The 12,769-nt window shown below is 41.9% G+C and overlaps 1 pseudogene; it reads right to left on the reverse strand.

Moving 5' to 3' along the window:
- Positions 1–1,674: 1,674 nt before the first annotated feature.
- Positions 1,675–8,912, reverse strand: LOC128942866 (E3 ubiquitin-protein ligase RNF170-like; annotated as a pseudogene).
- Positions 8,913–12,769: the final 3,857 nt, after the last annotated feature.

Here is a 12,769-nt window from a genome sequence, read left to right on the forward strand (position 1 = left end):
CTGTTATCATTTAAAGTATACATTTTAATTTTTAATGAGAAATAAAATGCAGTCACTTTACTGTGAAGCACTGGGTATTTTCTGTCAATAATCCCTGCACACAGAGACAAGGAATATTCATTTGTTCCAGTCAGAGAACACAAGACAACCACTTGCAGGTACCCCAGTGCCAGTATTTGGACTGGCAGGAACAGCACAAGGATTAACATCATTCATTCAGATGGACTTGAGTCCATGGAGTCAATATTCACATAGATGGACTTTACACACTCAGCTTGAGAGAAATTCCTTTTTTAGTATTGGCCTAGGCTGCAATTCCCAGTTAAATGCAAACAGGAGTCACACAATAACAAAATTACACTGGGGTTATTTGAAAAATAATAGTTTCTGGCTTTTTTTTAATGTTAGTAGTCAGCCCTGAAAAACATCTGGTAGTTTAAAGAAACAATGCACTTCCTGCCTTGTAGTTCATGGAAAAGCAGTTGTTACCCTTTCCAAAGTACCCATTGTCAGGAGAAACAGCTTTAAAAGTTCAGGGACATAATTAAAGACAATGAAAGTTGATGGGAATAAAATGATGAAACTTCTTAACAAAAAGAGTAAAACAAGCAAGAAAATGACTCTGACATAGTGGGGTGTCAGAGCTCCCAACTCAGGGGCACGATAAAACCTGTCAGCTGAAAAGACAGAATGGGAAAAAGCAATTGGAGACCAGTGTGTTGTAACCAGTAAGCATTCATAAATCTTAATATCTCTATTTTAATATGCAATTAGTGTGTAAAAATGAAGTCCACAGAGTCCAAATGGATAACAAAGGTACAGGTTATACAGGGACAGATGTGCAGGGTTGGCTGGCACTGCACCAGCACTTTTACCTCTTTGCAGCTCACCACAAACAACTTCAGCAAAGTTTCCATAAGCTTCCTGCTATTTATATCATTATCCTCAAACTGGCCTCGATTTCTCTGGCTGAACTGGTAGCAAGACTTAGCACGAGGGGTGTAGGGAGTCAGGAAAGGGAACAAACAGTCACACTGCCTTGGTGTAAAATGTGAATGCACAAGCTTCAAGGACTCTCTGTGCCTTGTGTGGGCTTGCACAACACAGTTACAGGGATCTGTTCACACTTCCTGCATGGCCTTTAATGCCTTCCTCCCCTTGTGATACTTGTACTTTATAGTTGCATTTTTGTTCCAAGCCAGTGTGCCTACCAATTTCATGTGATCCATTTTAAAGCCAGAGCTGTGAGAGCTCTGTATCCCAGTGGCTGAGTAATCAGCTGTGATAACACAAACACTGCTGCAGGATTTTGCAGTGAGACTGCCTGACCATCCTTGTGTTATACAAGACTTAGCAAATTGTTCAGTTTGCCAAGTTCTCAAATTAAAATTTAATTCAAATTGAGCCAAGAAGTAAAATGTAAAAGCTCAAGAGTTCTAACACTCTTCAGCTGCAGGTCGATGGGCACTGTAATGTTAAACTCTGATTGTGGCTTGAGGCATTCTTGTGAATCTGTCCTCTCAGGGCTCCACACTGTGTGCCTTGGCCATGCCAAGCGCTGCTGAGTCCTTCAGCCTGTGGCAGCAGCACAATGACAAACCCATCCCAGTGCCCCAGTCCAAGAGAAGCCTCAGTCACGGCTTGATGAAGTTTGGCCAAGGGCCCCAGGTGGGGTCAGTCAGGCCCCTGAGCTGCAGACCCTGCCATCCTCACCCCACCAGGTGCAACTTGCTGATAGATTTTTATCATGCAAATTAAAAGAAGGGAAGCAACCATCATGTCATCAGCTGCTCCAAGAGTCCTGCAGAGAGGCCCAGGCTTTGCTCACATGGAGAAGACAAGATATGATGGTTCCAAAGAAGCAAAGAGCAACTCTTAGGAAAAAAACTCCATGAGACCTACCTGGGTGAAGAGTCCTCACAAGGTAAGAGTCAGGAATGACAGCCTGTCATACAGGTAACCTGCAAACTGAATGTTCACATGAGATTGGTTATTTTGTATTCTGATGCATTTCAGTTCCACGTGTCTCTTAAGCACTTTGAAAGTTAAAATCTCTTGAATGCAGAACCTTTCTGTGCTGTCCAAATGCCCCTACGCTGTTTAGTCATGGTAATCCAGAGGAATCCTTCTAAAAGGGATCCCTGCTGCCCCAGCCCTTGGATTCTGTATCAAGCAGAAAAGGATTCTGCTTGGCACAGAATCTTTCTGGGAACTGGGATTCCAGCATTAGGAAAGGGCAGAGCCAGTGTGAACTATTTGGATTTGGCAATACCTGAGGGAAAATCCAGCTGCTTTCTACTGGAATCTGATTTGAAATTTTAGAGGCAAGTTAAAGTCCTGCAGTTCAAATCTGAGGGATATTTGAAAAGTCCAGCCTGACCCTCTCTAGGTCTGCTTTTTAATTAACTTATGCTTTTTATGGAACACTGTGTTCTCCTCCCTGCCGGGGCGACTGCAGGACTTCTCCAGGTAAGAATTCCAGAAGCACCCTCACTAGAAAATTCTGGATGCAGCAGGATGGTAACATTCCACCACAATATTGCCAGTACCTGCATCAGAAGGTAATCACACAATGGTACAGACTGGTTTTCCTTGCTGGGTCTCTTTCAATCCATTTGTTATGTGCTGCTCACTCAGTAAATGCTGATTTATAAACACTTAGGGGTCGAGGTTGTTTCCTTGGCTTATTGTGTTGCTTCTCACAAGAGGTGTGAAAAGCAACACAGTTCCACAATAAAGAACATTTTGCTTTTTTCCCCTATATCCAGCCTCCCAGTACAAGAAGCAACCTCTGACTGGGGCCTGGTGAGATTAGGAACTTCCATGCTGCTTTTTGTGGAATGTTACCCCAGAGATTCAATAAACTACACAAAAGCAAAATGCTGGAGGCCTGTTTGATATTTCACAGAGTTGTTTGATCTGACATGTGTCAAATGATAAATGCAAATGGCTGCAGGATCATTCAAGCCCAAGTGGGTTTTGAAATGCTGTGGGAAAATTAGAGGATAAATAAATCTGATCCCAAGAGCTCAAGCTCAGTGTTTGGCATGTGTCAGAATGCAGACAGAGGTAAATATTACCTCCCTGCAGGGAGGGCAAGTTAGTGCTGCTAACCAGGGACTGTGCCTCCAGCAGGGGGTCAGGCAGCAACCTACCAAATTAAAAAATGAAGATATGCTGAACATATTGGGGGTTATTTAATGTTTACAGGGAAATTGACAGGATTAATAAACCCTCTTTCTACAATGGACTGTGAAAATGAATGTGATTCTTTATTTTTAATACATGCTTTTCCTATGCAAAGTGGCTGTGCAAAAATGGAGCCTTTGCTCTTCTACACTGGTATTTACAGATTTACAGAGAGATTTATGTACATATATATTTTTTTAACATTTATATTATTTACAGATTTACAGCAGAGATTTACAGATCAGCTAGGGGAAGGTTTCCTTTCCACAGCTTTTTTCCCTGTGGATCTTACTCTGGAAGCTCCCTGGGTCATGGCTGAAGCCCTCAGGATTAGGGGTGCCCATGGACAGAAGCATTGCAGCTGCATCAAGGTGGAGTTGTCCAGAGTGACTTCCAGGGCTAGTTATCCCAGATAAACCAGCAGGCACAGCCAGGAACAGCTTGTACCTCTGGAAAAGCCAACTGCCACATCCTTTTTTACCCAGACTGCTGCTGATTTCCATGTACAGCGTAGAGCAAAAGGGGGCAGACTGTGAGGACAGTAAGATTAGGCTGCACATGCAGTGACAGCAGTGAGTTAGTGCTGGTCAGAAAACAGGAAAATTGAATGTCAGGGCTGGCACAACCAACAAACCCAGCAAAGCACAAACAGCATCTCAGCAGAAGCAGCACAGCTTGACCGGCAGCTCCAGGGCACAGCGAGCAGTGTGACAGGTCAGGGAAATAAAACCTCTCAGCATTTCAACTGATGCAACTTGACAGGGACCCCAGTGAAAACAGCAGCACAACACTGTGCTGCCATTTTGATGGGATTGTTTTGTTGAGCTGAACAATGATCTTTGTTCTTAAAAACAGCCAGTGAGGAGTTTGTGAGCTGTGCTGTAACAAGAAGTCTCCAGGAGCCCTCAGTGCAGGGGTTCTGCACCCAGCATCACCTCATCTGCTGCCACTCAGAAAGGGAATTTGAGACAAACCATGTTTGAAATCCAGAAAAAAATTGTTCCCGATGCCATCAGTTACATCATGTGTACAAGGACTGGGAATGTGAAATTTGGCCCAAAGGTATTTTTATGAACCTCGCTCTGACTTGTGCTTTTTACTCATTTTCATTTGAGTGCAGGGTTTTTCTTTGTGCCTCTTGTGTTTTGTTTGCACACACAGAATGTTTGGCTGAGCCCACAGCTGTGTTTATTCCTAAATCCCCATCCAGTCTGTATGAACCCAGTCTGGCACTCAGCTTCCAGCTTCTCCTTGAGCTTTGTGTTTGACACCCCTCACCTCTGACTGGCTTTGACTCCCTGGTGTGGTGGATCAAAGTCTGGGGATCCCCATGGCTGCACTGCTCTGCCTGTGCCCAGTCCCAGCAAGGCCAACAGGGCACTGATGGATCCCAGAATCCTTCAAGGCCTTTCACAAAAGAATCCCATGCAAAGTAAGATTTGCTGCACTCTGAATCCTTTGTTTGGTAGAACAGGAAAGGTAGGACTCCTCTGAAGTTGACCCATTTGTGCTTCAGTGAATTTTTCATAAAATTGACAAAATCCTGTTTTAATCTATCCCACTCCACAACCTTCTGAGGGACTCTGTAGGTTTCTCTAAAATACCTCTGTGGTTATTGTTAATTAGAAAAAAATAATATTGCTGAAGGATCGCTTTTCAGTTGAACTTCCTGAACATATGGTTCAAACTGAAGCTGAAAAGGAAAACTTCAGGACAAACTGTATGAATTACTACTAATAATAAAATCAGACATTTTTTATAAGTCCACATTAATCTTCTTTAAAAGCTTTGGGTTAACCACATTTTTTAAATAAAACTTTTACCGGAGCGGAATTTATTAAGAGAGCTCAGTGTTGCCTTAGCTCTGTTCCACGGGGCATCAAGAGAAGTTTTATTACTGATTTCAGTCACAACAGACTTAGATCTACACAGAATGGTTTTGATAAGCCCAATGTAAAAGTTTTATTGGTTTAAGACATGAAAAACAGACATGTTACAGAGACCACTTCTACTCTATAAACAGCCATAACATGGATAATGCATCGCACTGGAGTCAGTGCTCCAGAGTGTAAATAATGAGGTGGAGGGAAGGAAAGCCTGGCCAAGTATGTTCAGCTAAGAAAAACAACATAGACCCAGCTTGTATATGGTACTTCTCCTCTACAGATCTCAAAATTAAATACAAATAAAGTCTGTATCATTAGGTCATACTCACAGATGGAAAAGGGAAAATTAACCAGGCCAGGGAAAGAGGGAAGTTGATGCTCTTTGTTGTTATGTCTATCTTTGTACTTGAAACTATAACTACTGAGGCATTATTTGAAACAGGTTTTGAGGCCATGTGGTTGCTGTTTGTCCTGGATGGGTTCTGTTCAAAGTCTCCTTTTCCTGTATGTTTTAAAACAGTGTTGGAAAAACATGAAACAACCGGAAGTATTACATGGTGTCTCCCAGAGGTGTCCCTGGCTGTTGGGGATCCACTGATTTGTTCTCTCAGAGGATGGGCATAGTGGCAGTGGTGATGTGGGGCTCTGCTCTGTTATCTTTATCCTAAAGATAAAAATGTGCTTTTATTGCACCAGCATTAACAACACGGCCCCTTGTTCTGCTTTGTACTTAGATCTTTTTATAGTGTGGTGAAAAAAGTGTGAATGGCTTGTAAATATAACTTGCACTTGCTTCAAGGTGCCAAGCTCACACTGGCTCCAGTGGTGCAGAACATGGGCCTTAAAAATCCTGAAATCCCTTTATAAATGCAATTATGGACATACTTCCTCCCCTATTCTGTGCTTCATCCTTGTATTCACTTGGAAAAACTATTTAAATGCTGTAATCCCAACCATATGGCTCAGAGCCTCAAAGAAGGCATTTAGCAGACACGTTTGTCTGCAGAATTAGGGTTTTACACAGATTATCCAGTGACTGGAGATGGGATACCTCCTCTGGGGGAGGACAGGAGCCCACACCAGGGGCTGCCTTGACAGAAGGACTCTCTAAATCTGTTCTGTCCCTTTCCTGTTAAACAGATCCTGGGCTGGAATAAACAGTGAGCTTACATTGGGATGAGATGTCTTTGAACAATTTTCCTCTGCAAGACCACACAGATTTCCTTAAAAACAGCAAACAGATTAAAAAACCCTTTATGCATGACTAGAAACCAACTTACTGAATTGTTTAAAATGGAACTTCCACTACTTTTGTTTTTGTAAAAAGCTTTTACAGGACTGCAAACCAATGTAATTATGCCTAGATCACTGTTTTATTTTAGGCAAATGTTTCCCATGGGAAGCAGCAATGTGGGACAGAATGAGACCTAAGCCTGCTGTGTCCTACTCCTGATTTTTACCCATAGAAATTAATTTTATGGGACAGCTGGATTTTTATGCTGCTGATTAAAAAGACAAGTTGTCTTCTCAGAAGTGAGTTCATGCTTGAAGATGAGACTTCATGTTTGTTACATCTCGAGCTTTCACACTTACAAATGTGATTATTGCACTGTTGGTTTTTGTAATAGGTTGGGTGTTTTTTGCATAGTCAAATACAAATAGTGGGATTTTCTAGTGCATTTTACCCATTCCACAAGTTTGTATTGTAATTTAACAGTATCCTCTGAGATCATCTGTTACTTTTTGGCTCCCTAAGACTTCATGGGCATTTCAAAAGCAGCACCTTTGTAGATATGAAAGCAATGAGCAAATAAAAATACAGTTACTGATTTTTCAGGGAATATAAAAATGGGATTTCTCCTGCTTCTAGCGAGGGAACCTACATTAATTCCAGGGAGAAGGGCTTGGTCCTGGTTCTTGCACAGGCCTTGAGATTGTTGCCAGAAGAATGCCTTGTTTAGAAGCCTGTGTAAGCACTGCCTGCACTGTCAATCCACAACACTTCCCACAGAATAAATGCCCACAGCTGGTTTCTGCTGGGAGAGGGGCTCACTGGAGGCAGGTGGGGCAGCTGGAGTTGCTGTGGTTCCTGGGAGAGATGTAGTGCACAGTCTTCACAAAATTAGTAATTAGATTGACATATTCAGTTCATTAATAATAATTTACTGTGATTAGCAGAGAGTCACAGAAACTCAGCATGGATATCACACAGAACTAATTGTCACTGTTTCCCTCCTCCTCTGCAGTTGTGTCTGTCACTTAAATGTACTGAAATAAAGTCTGGTGTGTTCTCTGCCTTCCTGGGATGCCAGAATGGGATTCTCTCTGTACCATAAACTGAATGGAAAAAACAATCCAGGTGAGTGTTCATGAAACCAGTCTCTTGCCAGAGCCAGGTCTAAAACTATGAATTCACCAAATTAGTAATTTTAAATCAGCACCGTTCATACCATTCTTTCCTCCTGTAATGAGGATCTGTAGATAAGAGCAACTGGAAATTTTAAAATAATGTGCCATGACTTTGATTCAATGATTTTCAAGGGCTTTTCCAGCCTTAACAATAGTGTTTCTATAACTACTGGAATAAAAAAAATCTTTCTTTACTGTGAAGTTATAAATGTATTTGTTTCCATCCTCAACAGAAAAATGTCAGATGCCAAAGGCTTTTTCATTGTTTTCAGATTTTCCTTTCCCTGCACTGATAAGATTCTCTCCTGCAGAGATAACAACCACACAATAGCCCAGCAAAGGATGGCTGGGTAGGAATAAGACACCACAGCGATGGTCAGATCCAAGTCCAGGACACCAAACTCCAGGCAAGCAGATTTTATTTCACATGGTGGCACCTAAAATTCATCTGGCACATCCCATTCCATTCTGACTTCCTGTGCAGGGCTGGGGGGCATTTGCAGATCCAGAACATCCTCTCAGCTGGCCAGGCAGTGATGGTTTCTGTCAGCTGCAGCCCAGAGCAGTGGTGTTTACCAACACTGCACACACACACAGGCTCATTGGGTATCTACTCTATTTGTCCACAGGAAAAACACCCAATTTCTTTAGCTTTATCTCCTACAACAAAGGGAACAAAATGTGTTTCTGGTTATGTGATAGATATGGAGTCAAGGGAAGCCCAGCATTCCCAGACTGTAACCAATGGAAATTCTGAAAGGCTCTCTTGCCCTTTGCAACCTCAACAAGTTGGAATCTCTTGTGTATTTTGTATTAGCTTGTCTTGTACAGTAATTAACTTATATATGACTCCTAGGGGACAAGTGATTATGGTTTATTTCCAGATGACTCATGAGCAAGTCTGCAGAAAGAGAGTTTGTGCTGCTCAGAAAACAGGAAAATGGAATATTTACTGTTGCTGATGATACCAGTTCTGGCTGCTGAGCTCAGGCACCAGGCAGAAGGGCTGGAAGCTTGTCAGCTTGAGTGCAAGGGCCTGTTGAGACCCTGCAAATGCTCCAGCTCTGCTCCCAGAGCATTCAGTTAGGACCAGGAATTACATCAAAGATCCAGGCAGTGATCCTGCCCTGTGTGAATAATATGTGTGTGTGTGTAGGAAGAATAACAATCATTCAATCAGCATTCCAATCCAGCATTGTGACACCACATTTTTAATTTCCTTGTGATCTCTCAGTGATTGAGTGAAGCAAGGTAGGAACCTCCATCAGCTCTTGCAGGATGACCAGGGCTGCCAGATCCAGAGGGAGCAAAACCAGGCAGTTCCTTACATACACAGTAAAGCATGGACGTGTTAATGGATGCTATGGAACTCCTGAGTCCAGCAGGTCCCAAGGCAGGGTGGGCCTCGTTTTACCTTTTTATGGACATTCTTTCCTCCAATTGCATTAACAGAGCATTTGGGAGGAAAGAGGAACTCGGGATCACCCTCAGCTAAGACATCAGCGGTTTAGTCTTGTCCTCAGTCAATCAGCTGGGAAAAACATGCCAGGTCTGTCATTTATTTTTAATAGATTATCTGCACATAATCAAATTTCTGATTTATTGAGTCCAAGCACTCCCAATGATGCTGGAGTTGGCTCTAACCAGCATCAATGGTTATGAGGGGCCCGCCCAGCTGGATCTGATAGAAGGAGAAGACAGATGATATCTGAGATTGCTGTAGGGCTGCCAGAACTAATTTACCCCTTCCAAAATCCTGAGCTGGCCTTTGAACATTTGAACTGTGATTGAATTAGACATTGATTGTGGCAGTCAGTGTTTGTGTCATGAGGCTTTGAGGTTTTGATGGCACTAAACAGTCCTAACAAAATAAAATATTTAGTGTGACTTTGCCTAAAATGATAAATTTTTAGGGAGCTTCCTCTCTTGCAGTAATTCTGTGTGTTATTTCAAACAGCACTATTGAAATTGTCATTGCTCCTAATATTTTAGGCTGGAAACTTTGCAAGTGCCCTTAGGAATGACTATTTCACTGTCTTATATTTGGATCTGGGTGTCTTTGGTGGTTCTAACCCATATGTTGCTGAGAATCCTCAGCCAGAACTGAATGATAAAATGTTTAGTCCAGTAGAAGTCAATTTAATTCATTTTGAGGAAATGAAAGGAAAAAAGCCCAACCAAAACTAAACTCCAAATGCAGAAGCAAAAACAGACTTAGAATTCAAAGACCTAGAGAAAGCCTAAAGTTTTTCAGGAATCAGATCTTTATGTTTCTGTTCCTTTCTCACTGCACAGCACAGGTGTTCACTGAGGTCACATTTCCACAGGCCAGATTTGCAAAGGAATTCTTCATGTAGGAACCTCACCAGGGGCCAGGCTTTCAAACTGTGACAGTCAGATTTTTGAGAAAAATGAGCTTTTCAGATCTGGACACATCTTTTGGCTAAAAATGAAAGCTGTGCATTTCAGAAAACAATTCTAGCAGAACTCTGCAAATCCAAGCCCATTGTGCTAAACCCCAGCCACCAGATTTGATACATTTTTAATTCTTGCCCACAAAAGGAAGGCGTGAAGCACTCATCTGTTTGTTGGCTATGCAACCAGAAGCTCCTGGGTATAAACCTTTATCTCTGTAACACAGCTCAGCTCAGAACATCTTCCAGTTTTACCACAAGGAAATTTAGCTCTAAAGCATCAGTGGTGAGTCTGTTCTCATCAGCATCTTTGAGGAGAGGTATTAAAGTTTAAAAACCCTTAGCAGGTTGAGTGCTCACAGACATTTATCGGTTTTTCCATGAGCATGTGGCATTGTTCAGTAGAGCAGCCCCTGCTTTGAGGTTGGAAGTTGTCAGGGAGGGGTGACAGTGGCACTTTGCTCTGGCAGGGGAGCAGCTGCTCCCAGTCTCACTTACAAGGCCAGTTCAGATGACAAGGGAGGCTACACTGGACAGCTCATGGTTTGGCAATCCAGATCTAAACTAACCCATAAGCAAACTAAAACCAGGACATTTGAGAAGGAAGAATTAATTCATGTGGATTTTCCAAAAGTAATCTAATGATAAAACATCTAAATAAATACTTCAATTATTTATTTCTAATCAGTCTAATGAACACTTCTTACAGTGGTCCAGGAGACTTCCATGAGGTTGAGTTTGCCATTCCTCTTAGCAAAAATGTTTGAGAGGAGCTGAGTCAGTGACACTGTTGGTGTGGAATCATTCTGCATGGCAAATTATGCCTTATTTGCCAATTAATAATTTAATTTCCCAATTTACTTTCCTTTATTTGCCTATTATTAATTTAGCTGGCAAGGGATTCTCAGGTTTTATAAATTATGAAATGCATTGTAGTTTTTTTGCATCCGAAATTAATGCCCTCCCTTTCTAAATCTTCTCCTCTAAAAGACATTTAACATCATTGAAAAAGTACCTGAGCCCAATAAAAACTTGCATTCCTATTTTTAAACATTAACTTGAATCAAGGGCACACTGCAGGTATTTTGATCACCTGTGCTATTGTGAAACATCTCTAAAACTTGCCAGACACTTGTGATACTTTGGAATTTCATAACAGCAGACTTGGTTGTGTAATACAAATTTGTCCACATCCTAAGTGAAGTGCAGAATTTAAGCAGAACGTCTAACATGTTGAGGTAATTTTTAATGATGGGCATTTATATGCCATAGGGTATTTATTCTTTGTCCTGCTGTGTGATCCTTGAGAAAGGTTTGATTTATGTAAAGGTGTTCTTCAATTTAATGCTGTAAAATTGATAAGGAAATGTGTTCAGAGCTTGGTTTTGTGCAGTGTTCACCATCCTGATCCTGATTCAACAAGGCACTGAAGCACAAGCCAAATATTCAGCCCTCAGGTAACACATAACCTCTTATATGTCAGTAATATTGGAATAGAAATACACTTAGAACAGAAATACTGCCCCTGGCATTCCTGCTGAAGCACTGATAAGCTAAACAAAGCACTTTTCAAAGCCTAATAACCGGATGGGATTTGTAGCATAAACAATGCTCCTTGTTAGTCACCAGTCCCCAGGGCATCTTCCTCACTTTGTTACAGATAAATTAGCAACAAATGAAATGCTGTGTGTGATTTCCTGCCCTGGGTTTGCCTGTGTGCTCGCGTGCCAGTGTGAGAGCTGTCATTTATTATTTATCCAAGAGCGTATTCACGTCCACAGTGTGATTTAATGGCTTATTAAAGGTGCCAGACTGGCAGATGCAGAAGCTGGAGCAGTTTGGTTGTCCAGAGAACGTGGTACAGGCAGTGACATCCTCTCCAGGATGTTCAGTGCTTCACCCCAATGGACTCCCCAGATCTCCAAGCACAGCTCTTTGTCTCCAGCCTTTTCCCAGGTTCTCTGCTTAAGGTGTTAAGTTCACAAAGGCTGCTAGCAGAGATGTCAGTCCTGTGGTTTTTAGACAAGATTGGATTACTGGTACTCTGGAAAATGGTTTGAACACATTAGGTCAGTCTGTTTTAGCTAGGCTACTCAAGCATTGGGTTAATACTAACAAAGGTGAAACCCCTTCTAACTAAATAATAGCAAAATATATTATTTGTAAAGGTAGTAAAAGCCCAGATTTCCTTCTGCTCACCAGGGGCTGTGTGCTGTGGCTCTACTGCAGTCACTCAGGCCTTACCACAGACACACTTGTCTTGGAATCTGCAGACTTAATTCTGCACTGTTTGAAGAAACAGGATTTTGAGTTCATTTTTTATGTCACTCTAAGCCTGTTACTGCTTAATTGTGTTGTTGAAAGCACTTCTCCCACCCCCAGGTACAGCTGGATGGAGGACAGCAGGGAATCTTCTCTTATTTCCATCAGTACACAGGCTTCAATGGGGAAACTGAGATTTTATTTGGCCTAACTCATTGGATTTGATCAGAGAAAGGCTGTTAAATAACAGCAAGGTTCCTTTCACATAGCTCCAGAATATTTTGAGGAATGAACACAGGAAAATCCAAACTTCTGTGAATGTACATTAAATCAGTCAATCCATGATTAGCCCAGGCCAGCCATTCCTGTTGCCTTGCTGACATTTTTGTCCTACTACATGCCCGAAATTTGGAATCCTGGATCCATTTTGTCTAAATTGTAGCTTGGGCTTTTTTGGTGCTTGATCTTTGGTTGGGTCTGTAAAGCACAACTGCAGTGCCAGGACCAGTGTTTGGTCTTAATGAGCTCCTTGTTTTGGCTCTGGAGTTTGAGCTGGCAAACACTGCCATGCCTATTTTAGTTTGCACAGTTGAATAGTCCCATCAAAGC

This window comes from Melozone crissalis, unplaced genomic scaffold (genome assembly GCF_028551555.1).
Source record: "Melozone crissalis strain CALT ecotype California unplaced genomic scaffold, PUWL_Pcris_2 ptg000045l_1, whole genome shotgun sequence".
NCBI classification, from domain to species: domain Eukaryota; kingdom Metazoa; phylum Chordata; class Aves; order Passeriformes; family Passerellidae; genus Melozone; species Melozone crissalis.